Source organism: Thermobia domestica, chromosome 4 (genome assembly GCF_964235325.1).
Source record: "Thermobia domestica chromosome 4, izTheDome1.hap1.1, whole genome shotgun sequence".
In the NCBI taxonomy this organism is placed as follows: domain Eukaryota; kingdom Metazoa; phylum Arthropoda; class Insecta; order Zygentoma; family Lepismatidae; genus Thermobia; species Thermobia domestica.
Genome location: NC_137457.1, coordinates 86,698,840 through 86,711,580, shown reverse-complemented (window position 1 = coordinate 86,711,580; position 12,741 = coordinate 86,698,840). Strand labels below are relative to the sequence as shown.

At 34.7% G+C, this 12,741-nt stretch overlaps 1 long non-coding RNA gene across 1 annotated transcript in view; it reads right to left on the bottom strand.

Moving 5' to 3' along the window:
* Positions 1-12,741, bottom strand: part of LOC145683330 (uncharacterized) — a 369,470-nt gene that overhangs the window by 87,938 nt on the left and 268,791 nt on the right. Inside the window, exon 2 of the long non-coding RNA XR_014131046.1 lies at positions 3,926-3,937. This is a non-coding gene — a long non-coding RNA (uncharacterized LOC145683330). The remainder of the gene's footprint in view (positions 1-3,925; positions 3,938-12,741) is intronic.

Here is a 12,741-nt window from a genome sequence, read left to right as displayed (position 1 = left end):
GCAGGAAAGAAGCTGAGGTGGGAGTGCAAAAAGTGAATTTTTAAAGACATGTTACAACCCAACTCTTTGTATTTCTGTATCATGTCCTGTACGATTTCTGTGTAACTCTCAGCTTTGTTATTGCCCAGAAAGTTGCGCACAACACACTTAAATGCTGTCCAGGCAGCTAGCTCAGCACTGTTTAACTTGCTGTCAAAGCTATCATCAAGCATTAATTTCCTAATTTGGGGACCAATAAACACTCCCGCTGAAATCTTAGCATCACTCAGGTTAGGGAACTTATCTCGCAAATACTTAAAACCTTCACCAGATGTGTCCATGGCTTTGACAAAGTTTTTCATAAGTCCTAACTTGATATGAAGTGGCGGTAGTAATATCTTATTAGGATCTACCAAAGGAGCGTATTTGACGTTGCATTCTCCAGGTACGTAATTCACTCTAGGTTCCCATTCCTTCACTTCATAATGTTTGTCATCAGCTCGGCTATCCCATAAACATAAAAAACATTGGTACTTCGTGTAACCGCACTGCAGTCCTAATAAAATACCAACTACCTTGTAGAATTGTGTATATATATGTATTAAGATATACATATACTATACATTTAGAAAAAATATACGTTGGAAGTACATTCTATTTTTATACACGTTCCTAATTTACAGAGAGCAATACAATAGGGTGGGCCGAAAAAATCGAAAGTTGATGAATCGACATCCGATAGTGCGGTAAACTTGCCTCATGACCTTAAAACAACGTCTGCTAGATTTCAACGAAATCGGTTAATATCTTGAGGTTCCTCAGAGCAGCCAAAAATTTGAAAATTAATCAAAACACGCATTTTTAATTTTTTTTATTTCATAAAAGTTTTACATTTAACAACTTCTGACAGCAATTAAAATTAACTTTTAATAGTCTTTAGCAACAGTAAAAAAATTCAGCTACGTCAATGAATATTTTTAGGTTCCTCAGAACTGCCCCCCCCCGAAAAAAATCACCAAAACCCACTTATTTGACAATTCAGTTCTTAACGTTCATTGTTCATTAGTTTTTTGTTTGCATTGTAGTCAGATTTGTAATCAAACTTCGGAATTGCCGCCTGACTAGCCAGTTTTGCACGAATGAATCCGTCCCTTCTTTGGGAACCACATACCATTTTGGACGCTTCTGTGACCATCTTCACACAACGCTCAACGGCCTGGGCGTGGCACGGAAAGGCTGAAAATTCCCAGTCCACAACTGTTTCCTTATTTTGGATCAATGACTTGATAAAGTTTGTCTACACATTCTGCATGACTGGAGGCGAGGTAAATTTGCAGTTCATCCAGTCAATAATATCCACATAATATGTTCCATCAAAATTGATTTTAGGAACTTCTAACACTCTGATGACACTCTCCTCTTGCTCCCTTGCTTTCAGAATTCTTCTGAGACCCAACTCTCGAATGTACGCCCTATTGTCGGTCACCATGGAGAGGATAATGTTTTCCGGATGAGCAAAGAACGCGTTTGTTGAGATGACCTTATCCACTACGTTTTTCAGGTTCATTGGCAAATATCTACTGGTCTGAATGATGTTCCAGAGATTACGGGCTTCGTCTTTGATTGAATGATTGCACTTGATTGTGAACCATCCGGGTACGTAGCACTTCATGACGAACTCTGCCAGTGTCTTCAACTGAGGTGTTGGATTCTCTGTTGCTATGTATAAACGGAGAATGCGGTTGGCTGTCGTGGCACGGTCCGAAACACCGAACATGTCGCTAGCCAAAGCTGTTTTCGCCAGATGGAAGCGCATTTGTGATGTCGATGAAGATATGTTTTGTATTGTGGGACTGTTTGCGCGGGTGATTGTAGCGGTGCTGGCAGAAGAGCAGGGCTGATCGTCAGTTTGCTCACTTACTGTTAGTGCCTCAGACAGATCCATTGCTTGCATCTCCTCTGAATCTGAATCAGAATCGTCTTCCTGCATGTGCATAGTTTCGCATTCCGGCTGATCGGTAGCCTCCATTCGGAGAGTCCTCTCTTTCCTTATGGAATCACGGTTCCTTCTGTCTTCTCTACGCTGAATCCTTTTAGTTTCATTCCTGTCCACGGAGCCAATGTTCCCTTTCCTCGCAGTCCTCTGGTCCAAAAAGAAGGGTTGCTCAAGTGGAGGAACCTTTTTCATTTTTTCACAAGTGCAGGTTTTGAAAACCTTGCACTTGCAAGCAGCTATGTCAAAAAGTTTTCCCCCAGCTTCCCTGATGAATTCATCCAGTTTAGCTGCACATTGCGGTTTCTCATTATCACGTTTGTAGTTCTTCTTTAGTGCTTGACACTTCACGTGGAAGCCTTTAATCATCTTGATAACTCTGTTGTGACTAACAAATGGGATGGAACACTTTTGGTACAATTCCTCAACTTTTACTGCAACTGTTTCGGCAATAGCAGAAAAACTTGGATCCTTCTTATTGCCTGCAGCATTTATAATGTTGAACCTCTCTTCTAAGCAACATCGCAGTACATCGAGGATAGTTGGGAGTTGGCAAGGATTCAAGTTCTTCGGCGGTCCGATTATCGGACACTCCATTTCGCTCCGCAATACTTTGCTTGACTTTGGAGTAGAGGTCACAGATTCGTTCTTGTCTACTGGCTTGAAGGAGGCCATTTCGACTTTAATTTCTTACTGTACTAAAATAACAAGACTTTTTACCTATATTCCTTGGCTTGCGTACAAAGAAAATGGAACAGATCAACACGTTTTATTTTAATGTTGATTTAATAATTAATATCTAACTGCACTAAAATAAAAAGAAAACTTTTATCCTCACATTGAACACCACGCATTGATTGTTTCTGATTTGTACGTACAACACTTCTCAACCGCTCGCTAACAATTACCAGTTACTACTAGTTTACTCTTTACTACGTGCAGTGTTGCCTACTCAACAATTGGCAATTTATCTAAAAAAATAGAATTTGTTTTACGGGCATAATTAAAATATTATAAAGATTTTCAAATAAGAAGGATTTTGGTGAAATTTTGTCATTTTTTGGCAGTTCTGAGGAACCTAAAGAAATTCATTGATATTGCTGAAATTGTTTACTGTTGCTAAAGACTATTAAAATTGAATTTTAATTGCTATCGGAAGTTGTTAAATGTAAAACTTTTATGAAATAAAAAAATATTAAAAAATGAGTGTTTTGATTAATTTTCAAATTTTTGGCAGCTTTGAGGAACCTCAAGATGTTAACAGATTTCGTTGAAATCTCGCAGACGTTGTTTTGAGGTCATGAGGCAAGTTTACCGCACTATCGGAAGTCGATTCATCAACTTTCGATTTTTTCGGCCCACCCTACAATACAAGTGTTGTTGTTTACTATTGTAAATATTCATTTTTATGTCTGTGTTTGTAGTAATAAAGCAAATCGTTTTTACCCCAACTCAGGAGATCTGAAAGCATTACTATCAGGTGCAATAAACAGTGCACACAGTATACATACAAATATATTTATTTCTCTAGAAAGAACAAAGCGATTTTTACGAAACTTTTAGGGTTTATTAAATATAAATCAAGGTATACTTAGGTATAATTTCTATGTTACTATATGTAAGGGGACAGGAGCTAGGGGAATAAAATATCTGAAAAAGGGAAATTTTTGAGGGAATTTCCAGAAGATCCCTCTGTTACGGGAAAACTGTACGTGATGGAGAGAAACCGAGTGCATATTCGAATTCAGCGCAAAAAGTTCATTTAAGATCAGGTGATTTTTCTCATGTAACAAACAAAAAGTTTAAATTTGTTAACTAGTGATATTTAATGATATATCTATTTAGTATTATTATTTATCCAAATAAATGCTTTCAAACATAGATACTTATATATTCTTAATTTAACCATACGATATTATAAAATATTATGATTTATATAAAGTTTATACTTACGGAATGGTTCACCTTAAATTGGGAAAAAAAAACTATTATAGCTATTTACCATTAAAGTAAATTATGAGCATCTTTAACACGGTGAAGAAAAATTTTAAACATGATTAAAAATGTAAACATGATATACAGCAATTGTTATAAGCTTATATATTTTATAATATATGAATGTGTGAAATTTCGTAAATGTAAATTTTTGAATATGATTCATATCTATGAATCAAATCGAAAATTACCAATTTTACTTTGGTTTTCACGTCAGTATGGGTTCATATAAAGGTATACATGCTCCAAGAAATGCACAATGGCCACATTAAAAGTTACATATCTATTCAACCACTGAAAACTCCCCTGAATAACAAGTACTTTTACTTGGCTAGTTAGTAGTGCCAATCGTAAAATTGTAGTTCCCACAATAAAGAGAAAATAACAATAATTACACAATATTAATATTATAAACTTCTGACTATCGGGGATTAGGTAAGAATACTTTACAATCAGGAATCATTTTCGAACTAAAAGCTTATATTACTAACTTCGATATTAGCAGTGTATTAGAAAGATCAGTAAATGTAAATTCTTTAATACTGAGTAAAGAGAGAGAAGACTCAAGGACCGAACAGCATAGGCGGGATCTCCAGAGTTCAGAAGCGAGATAGTAAAATGGATTTTGGAACCCGAATTATTCACGCAATCAGAGAGAAGGTTAATTTCACAGAGCTCCGAAACAAGACAGGAGGTTTGGTGTGCGAACAAATCTCCGAGAAAGCTGAGTTCAAAGATATAAGTAATTTAAACCTTCGAACAAACTAGAGGCTTTGTAATAGATTTCTCCTAATGCTCCGAAGGAAGTTAAAGAAAGGGTGAGCAGTCGCAGACTTATTTTTCTGGCTGAAATATTCTTTCATATATATAGGTGCTCTAGGTGAGTTAGTGAGGTTGTAGTTCCTTGGACTTCATGACTAGTGGTGTCGCTGTTCCTGTCGTCTGCAGTTTACGTAATCCGTTGCAAGACTCACATTGTTTATATTTTCTAAATAGAAGCAATTGCTGTTTGTTTCTAAACATACAGTCCTGGATATTACACCTTCCAGGCCACTTTAAAAGGTAAGCCAAATTTTAAGATTTTCTTCAGGGAGATAGACACTGAGGAACATTTATTTATTATTATTTAAAAAGAGATACTAAAATTACAAATCACTAAAACTCACAGTAGTAGCACTTGGATAATGGCAGCGGAGCAAACACTAAACCGTTAATTCTTTGACGCTTGAAGGATCTGTGAGTAACACATCATTTGCTAGAAGGGGAGGCTGTTTAAGCTTTGGTATAAAAATGAATACATTTACACCAAAAATGGCAAGATGTAAATTAGATGGTGGTATATTGTTAGAATCTGTAGCGGTGTTATTATTGTAAGTATACAGTGCAGTAGGAAGGTATGTGTCGAGTCGCGTCTTGGTAGCATTGTGGTTTGTTTGGTAAACCAAGTGAGATAATACAGTATAAGTGAATAAATTATAAACACTACAAACATTGTGATAATCACTGCAACAAGGAAGGTGTCCATACAAAAGATAAACTGAATTCATGTTATGAACGTCTTGAATTGCTGGTTGTCATGCATAAGGTAGAATGTTAATGATATATTGGCACGAATGATAAACTTAAAGCGAAAGAATATCCAAATACCAATTAACATTATAAGAATTCAGATAGCAATTAGAATGACAATCCGTAAAAATTAATTCTATAAATGAAGCTCACTCTTAGTATTTATAAACTTCCTTCGTGTTGGAGTAGAGTATCCATGGAAGAAATAGTAGTTTGTAAATTAAAACTAAAATTAAAATTTGGATTTTCTAGCAATTGGCGTAATACTAAAGAAAATTTCTCAGAAACTATATTGGGTAGATTCAAACTGTCAATGATTATGCATTGAAAGTGTTCGTTCGTATCTGAATAAGTATGACATGAATTTATTAACAGCATGGGCGGCTAACATGTGTTTCCAATGTAGAACAATCCTTACTAATTTTCATGTAGTAAGAGTCCTGGAGGAGAGCATAACTAGAATTCCTCATTTCGTAAAAGAATAGGCTTTAAGTGACATCTAGGAGATAAAATTATAATTTCGTAAAACAGCACAAACTAGACGACAAGACTCCAGAAGAAGTTTCATAAAATTTTAGATAGAAATTGTAAAATTTAAAGAAATCACGTACTTTGGAAAAACGACGTTCGAACACCATAAATGGGCGTATACAAACAAAATAAATGAAATAAACAAATGATTCGACGAACGAGAGAAAAGAGGAAATCAGAAACACAATTAAAGGCGTGTCCTAATACAGGGCAAGATGAGAATTAAAAATTCCGAGTTAGTTGAAAACAGGGATCTGGATTGCTATGCATGCATTTAATGATACACAAAATTAAAGTCACAGAACACATGAAAGTTTACAACACGTTAATTAAAATACAAAATGAGTGGCTACTTTAGAAAACAGAGCAGTGTACTGTGTTCAGTGGCATTAAACTACAAACATTTATAAGTACATTTTCTTGAATTAAATCTCTAAACTCAGAAAAACATTTAAGTATTTACGTACATTTTTGTCTGGATGATACATTTTCACGCATCTACATATATCTACAAGGATTCTCAACATTAAACTTCAACGGACTTGTTTAACGAAAATTAATAAGAAATCATGAAAGCAAATTTAAAAGTTGCTTGCACATTTCCAAATAGCACTTAGACTAGGGTGACCAACTGTCCAGCAATAAGGGGATTGTTCAGTTTTTTCACTACCGTTCCCGGAGTCCCGAAGAAATCTCCCGAGACGCCAAAATGTCAGGTATTTACATTGGGTACAATAAACCTTCCCAATTACTAAGGTGTTTGATTATATTGTTATGTCCCGTTACTGAAAAACATCATTACCACGTTTGTGTTGCTGGATGTGAAGACTTCCGCTCCGCACACGACAGTGCAATAGGCTCAATGTCTTATAAAAAATGCAACCTATTTTTATTATCTGTTTTGAGTGATGAGTGAGGCGCTATCATTAGTACAGTACAGTGTTTCCATGATTTGACTAAGATGTGTCGTACTTTCATTTACAAAGAGGTAAAAAAAGTATAGAATTATAAAAGTGAAAGTAAAGAATAAAGAAATACTAGTTCTAAGTGAAATAATGTTTAAAAGTAAAAGGAAGCAAATAAAGGGAGTTGGAATCCGATGCAATTTGATCGCTCCAGGAACCAACTCGATACGTCATTTCCAAATATATTTCCAAAACCAACATCGTAACTTCCAAACACTCGTAACTCGATCACACGCGCCGCCCACCTGACTGATTTTCTGTTTCCTGAACTAGGATTCATCTATCTGAACTGTTATCACTAGGCCCCCAAGTTTAGTAGAGGAATCCATAGCCCAGCGAACGCAAACCGCACTACAATAGCTAAAAAATTGGACACATTTTTTTTAGAAATATTCAGATTCGCATTAGCATCATTAATAACTGGACGGCTATACAAACGCCAGTAGCCCATAGGGCGCATCACCGTTAAACAATTGTGTTTTGCCCGAGAAAGAGAAGTTCTCTTGAAAACGGAGGTAAAAAAAAAGGACTTTGTCCCTCTCCTACAATTTCCAATGAAAACTTTTTCATAAGTGTGAAACGCATTCTTGTGCCTATAAAAAAACGCGTCCCTACGACATTTACAACATATATTTCCTATAGGAAGAACAGCAGTCTTCCTCACTAACTGCTATCGGCACCTACATCAATGTGCGAGAAACAACTACAAGTTGCATTCAATATGAGATATTTGAAACGCGATACTCGTCAAAACAAACAGACCGGTGAAAAAAAAAACAGGAAAAGGATATCCAGGTAAGCGTTGTTTTCTTCTTCAATCACTCATTAACTAATTCCAACTAACTTTCTTACCAACTTTATAGTATCCTACATAGTAAATCAATAATTCCTGAAAAGTATGTGGTTTCTCCACCTACCCGGGAAGTATCAGTCATTAACTTGAACCGGAAATATCTGAGTTGATGTACTTGTATGTCAAAAAATTATGCACATACGCTTAAACGTTGCTTATCAAAATGCTTTATTTATTATCGTTACAATATAAATTTAGCACCTTTTAAAGGTTGTCTAATGACTAAACTAGCATTATTTCCAAAAGAGTTAAATATTTCTAGCGTCTTCTTGCAGTGTGTTCAGCGGGAGTATTATTCACATTGCTTGCAATACTGGGAATCATGAAAACAGAATAATTTGTTGTTGCTCTGGGTGGTAAACGAAAAGATTTAAAATTCTTAAAATTATTAAGAGAGACGCATCTTTTCGCCCAAATTAATGAGGCAGTTTGACGATAATTTTGACATTTTAGTAGTTCTAAACACACGGGCGGTTGACAGTTCGAAGAATGGATACACCCTTTTTTCTGCATATTAATGACACAGAAGAAATATGATAATGAACGCAACTGCGACCGGAGGTTGTATAGGAAAAACATGACATGAAACATAATAAATGTTTTAAGGTTAAAGAAATGTTAATTGGACAAGCAGAATACAGAAAGACTTATCGGAAATAAAATATGCAGATCACACACGTAGAACAATCCAATATATTGTTGGATTCATTAATATGCATCACATGTAACGCGGCACGAAATGTTGGTCGTTGGAATGAGTGAAAGAAAATGCTGGAATGTTTGAGTTTTTTTCTTAGGGTTATTATTGTTGGAATAGGGGAAAGAACACTTTTGAAACTTCTGGAAAGATTCAAGGATATAAAAATAACGATTTATTTGCATGATGTGTACACTTACGAAGAAGAGATAAGAAACGCAAGTATAGTGTTGGAAGAATATATTTTACTACTAGGAGAGACTGGAAGATTGGTGAGTACTAACTTTGTAGTTTTCTTGTATTATACTTGTTCATTTTTATATTGGAAAGGAACATTGGAAAATGAAATACATGTAAAGCATTTTGAATTTGTTTGGAGTATAATAGAACGGACGCGTTTGTTTTAGTCGGAAATTGATTGCGGATTTTCCGGCATTGAAAATTATATGACTCGGTGTACTTTTATGGAACTATAACGTGACTAAGATATAGTATAATGTAATATGAGGGTAGATGGAATTTATATTTTTTATTGCACTTGGATTTGAACCAGGGCTCTCCCACGTGGAGAATCGTACGCTAAATTTTATGCATGCAATGCGAACTTGCTACTTATACATAGCTATGAATTGTGTAAGACATAACAGATATAAATATAAATTATATTGAACAGAATGTTAGCAGAATGCGCCCCGGGAACCAAGCAGGAAACTTCCACGTGAAAAACCGCAAGATAAAAAACATTTTGCTTAGCAGGTGTTGTTGCTTATATGTAGTTATGAATTCTGTTAGATGTATAATTAGTATTTAGAAAGTATATGTTACGAAGGAAGGTGTACTGGATATGGAGTCATGGCACTGAAGGAACTCAAACAGACCTGTCCTACTTGGAGAACCGTACGCTCGCTTGCACTGTAGGCTTTTTTAGTTATAAATCGTATATTTTACTGTGTATGAACGAACTTATATTGGATTGGTAGTTAGCAGAATCCGCACCATGGCTTTTCACATGCAAAGCCAGTATGGTTGAGAACGTTAGTACTACGCTGAATATTATATTTTTTAATTTGAAAGTTGTAAAACGATAAGTAACTATTTGCGTTTTTTCTTTTCCAGGTCATGAAGCAAATAGAAACTCTTATAATTAAGATAAACACAAGAGAATAAAACCTATTGTCGTGAATTTTTTGTTCTTAAAATGTAGCGGAGGTTTTTTTTTTAACGCAAAGGAGTTACACAATGTTTAAACTAAAAATACACTTTGAATGAGGGAAAGTATTTCGTTTCAGAAGTGACTTATTTTTATGGACAGTACTATTTACTGTTTACGAAGTTTTGGTAGCAGACAATTTGATATAAGGATAAGCAGATATAAGGAAAAAACATTGTAGGTTAATAATGTTGCAAGCCTTATATGGTACAGTTAACGGATGAAATTCTAAATACGGAATTAAGTTTTTATTTATTTGTATACATTAGGTAACGACACTTTTAAGGCAATACAAGAGACGGACAATTATTTGAAAGCGCAGATTGTGATAGTAATGGTGTGCTTGGTTTATTAGGATTAGTTTTACATGAAGATGGAAACAATTGCTTTAAATAAGAGATAGCACTTTGAACGTATAATTTGGTTAAATTGCTTTACTTTAGAACTCATGACATTAAGTACAAGGTAACCAACACAATTGGTGATAACTATTAGCAGGACTGTGAGCGATGGGAATTAGCGTGTTGGAGAGACATTAAAATCGTATCCACGAAACTCGTGAAATTTTGCGATTAAAGCCTCTTAAAGCGAGTGGATACGAATCTCTTCTTTTTTCTGTCTTGAGAGGAAAGCGATAACACTTATTCTGGCATGTGGATACCAGTTTCTTCTTTTTTCTGTCTTGAGAGCAAAGCGAGACCACTTATTCTGGCACGAGTCATCAACTCATCTAGTTGAGACATTTTAGAAGTAGGCAACGTTGAATAGCTAAATTTCACTTCGTGGATACAAGTTTCTTAATTTTACAGGCTTGAGAGGAAAGCGGAAACACTTATTCTGGAATGTGGATACTAGTTTCTTCTTTCTTCTTTCTTGCGAGCAAAGCGAACACACTTATTCTGGCATGAGTCTTATATACTCATCTACTTGAGACATTTTACAAGTAGGTAACTAATGATTGTAAAATGTTGAATATGAAGAAAGTCGTAGGAAATGGAGAACACCGAGAAAATCCAGAGGGTGTTGTCCATCACAAATTGTCATGGTCTGGGATTGAGCTAAGGGATCCTCGTACCAATGTGTGCACTTTAGAAGTGGACCAAACTGTTCCCGTTCAAAAAAGTATTCCGTACAGTGATAATTAAAAATGCCTAATATTTTTCTCGTACGTTCTCGTGCTCATGGTGTTAAATAAAACGTTTTTTCTACTAACATTACAATGGACAAATGATGAAAGTAAATACATTTAAGAAATAATAAATATTGAATGGTTGTATAAAAATAATCTCTAATATTAAAAGTTAAATAAAATTGAATTATCGCACACAACACGTGTTCAAAAAATCAGTACATAAACGTTTGATCCACACCTGTGTCGCCCACCTATAATGCAACTAGATAGTTCATTGGTTTATTATATTTTAAGTTGAATGCTTGTTCCGATAAAATTTCAAATACATATTAACAGTCCAGATAAAGAATCATTTCGTCTTTTGAAAGTTCATGTATCGTTAATTTGATACTGTTTCGTGAAATTGTTGTTGTCCAACACTACTACCCATGGATTTTTGTCCATCACAATTGTACATGTTGTGAGATTGAACCAAGTAATACCATTTTACAAACACTACCTGGTTCACTTTTCCAGTTTTAGCTACTGGCATAAGCATACGTAGTCATCATCTGAGAAAAATAATCGTTATATTTGGCCGTCAATCTCAACCATAGATAGTCTCAGATTGAAAACAAGGACTGTTTTCCTTAATGCTTTTGCACGGTGGGAATTTTCAATTTTATTTCACCTGAGCATGTTCTGATTTTCTTCATTATGTTTAAAGTTTTACATTAAACTTTAAAAAGGTTCCAGCGAAATAATTTATTCCAACAAAAGTCTTATACAATCATCTAATGGCCCTATAATTTTGAATGGAAGTGTATAAAGCTATAAAATTAAGAACTGTTATCCGTGGACCATAGATAGTTCTTGAAGTCTATCCTTCTGGTCCTCTTAAACAATTGTTCAAAAGAACAAAACAAAATTCATGTAACCTGTGTATCACATAGTATACTAAGAATCTCAAGCAATTATTCGTACTACTGTGGGATTATAAAATATTCTTCATCGACTTCAAATTGTTCATCTCTGGCGCGTGATGGGTCCATGGTTTAATCTTAGCCCGCCAAGGCACAACAATCGTATTATTATTCAATTCAAATGTTTTGTCGATGTAAAATTCTATGGAGAAAGTTGAGATCTTAATATATACAATATATACTTCTTTTCTAACTCACAAACAAGACCTATAAAATAAAATACTTTTTTAAATTCAAAGAAACATTCATCACATTTCAAGTAAAATACAAAATAGTATCAGACTGTCTGTGAATATAATATGCAATCATCAAAACGTTTTTGACTTGTCGGTTGCATAATCTAGGTGTGAAGCAAAATATTCATACTCGTTATTATTATGTACGCAAAATGTATCTGTCTCTCCAACACGCTAGTTCCCATCGTTCACAGTCCTGCTAATAGTTATCCTCAATGGTGTTGGTTACCTTGTACTTAATGTCATGAGTTCTAAAGTAAAGCAATTTACCCAAACTATACGTTGAAAATGATATCTCTTATTTAAAGCAATTGTTTCCATCTGCATATAAGACTCATCCTAATAAACCAAGCACACCATTACTATCACAATCTGCGCTCACAAATAATTGTCTGTCTCTTGTATTGGTTTAAAAGTGTCGTTACCTACACTGTTTAAATAACGTCAAAATTGTGTGTTATTACATATATATATATATATATATATATATATATATATATATATTATCTTTACTATTATGTAGAAAAGTTAAATAAACATCTAGTTTTCTATAAAGAGTTTCAAAAAGTATAATTCTCCAATAACTACTACAGTAAGTTTCTCTCATCGTTCATATACA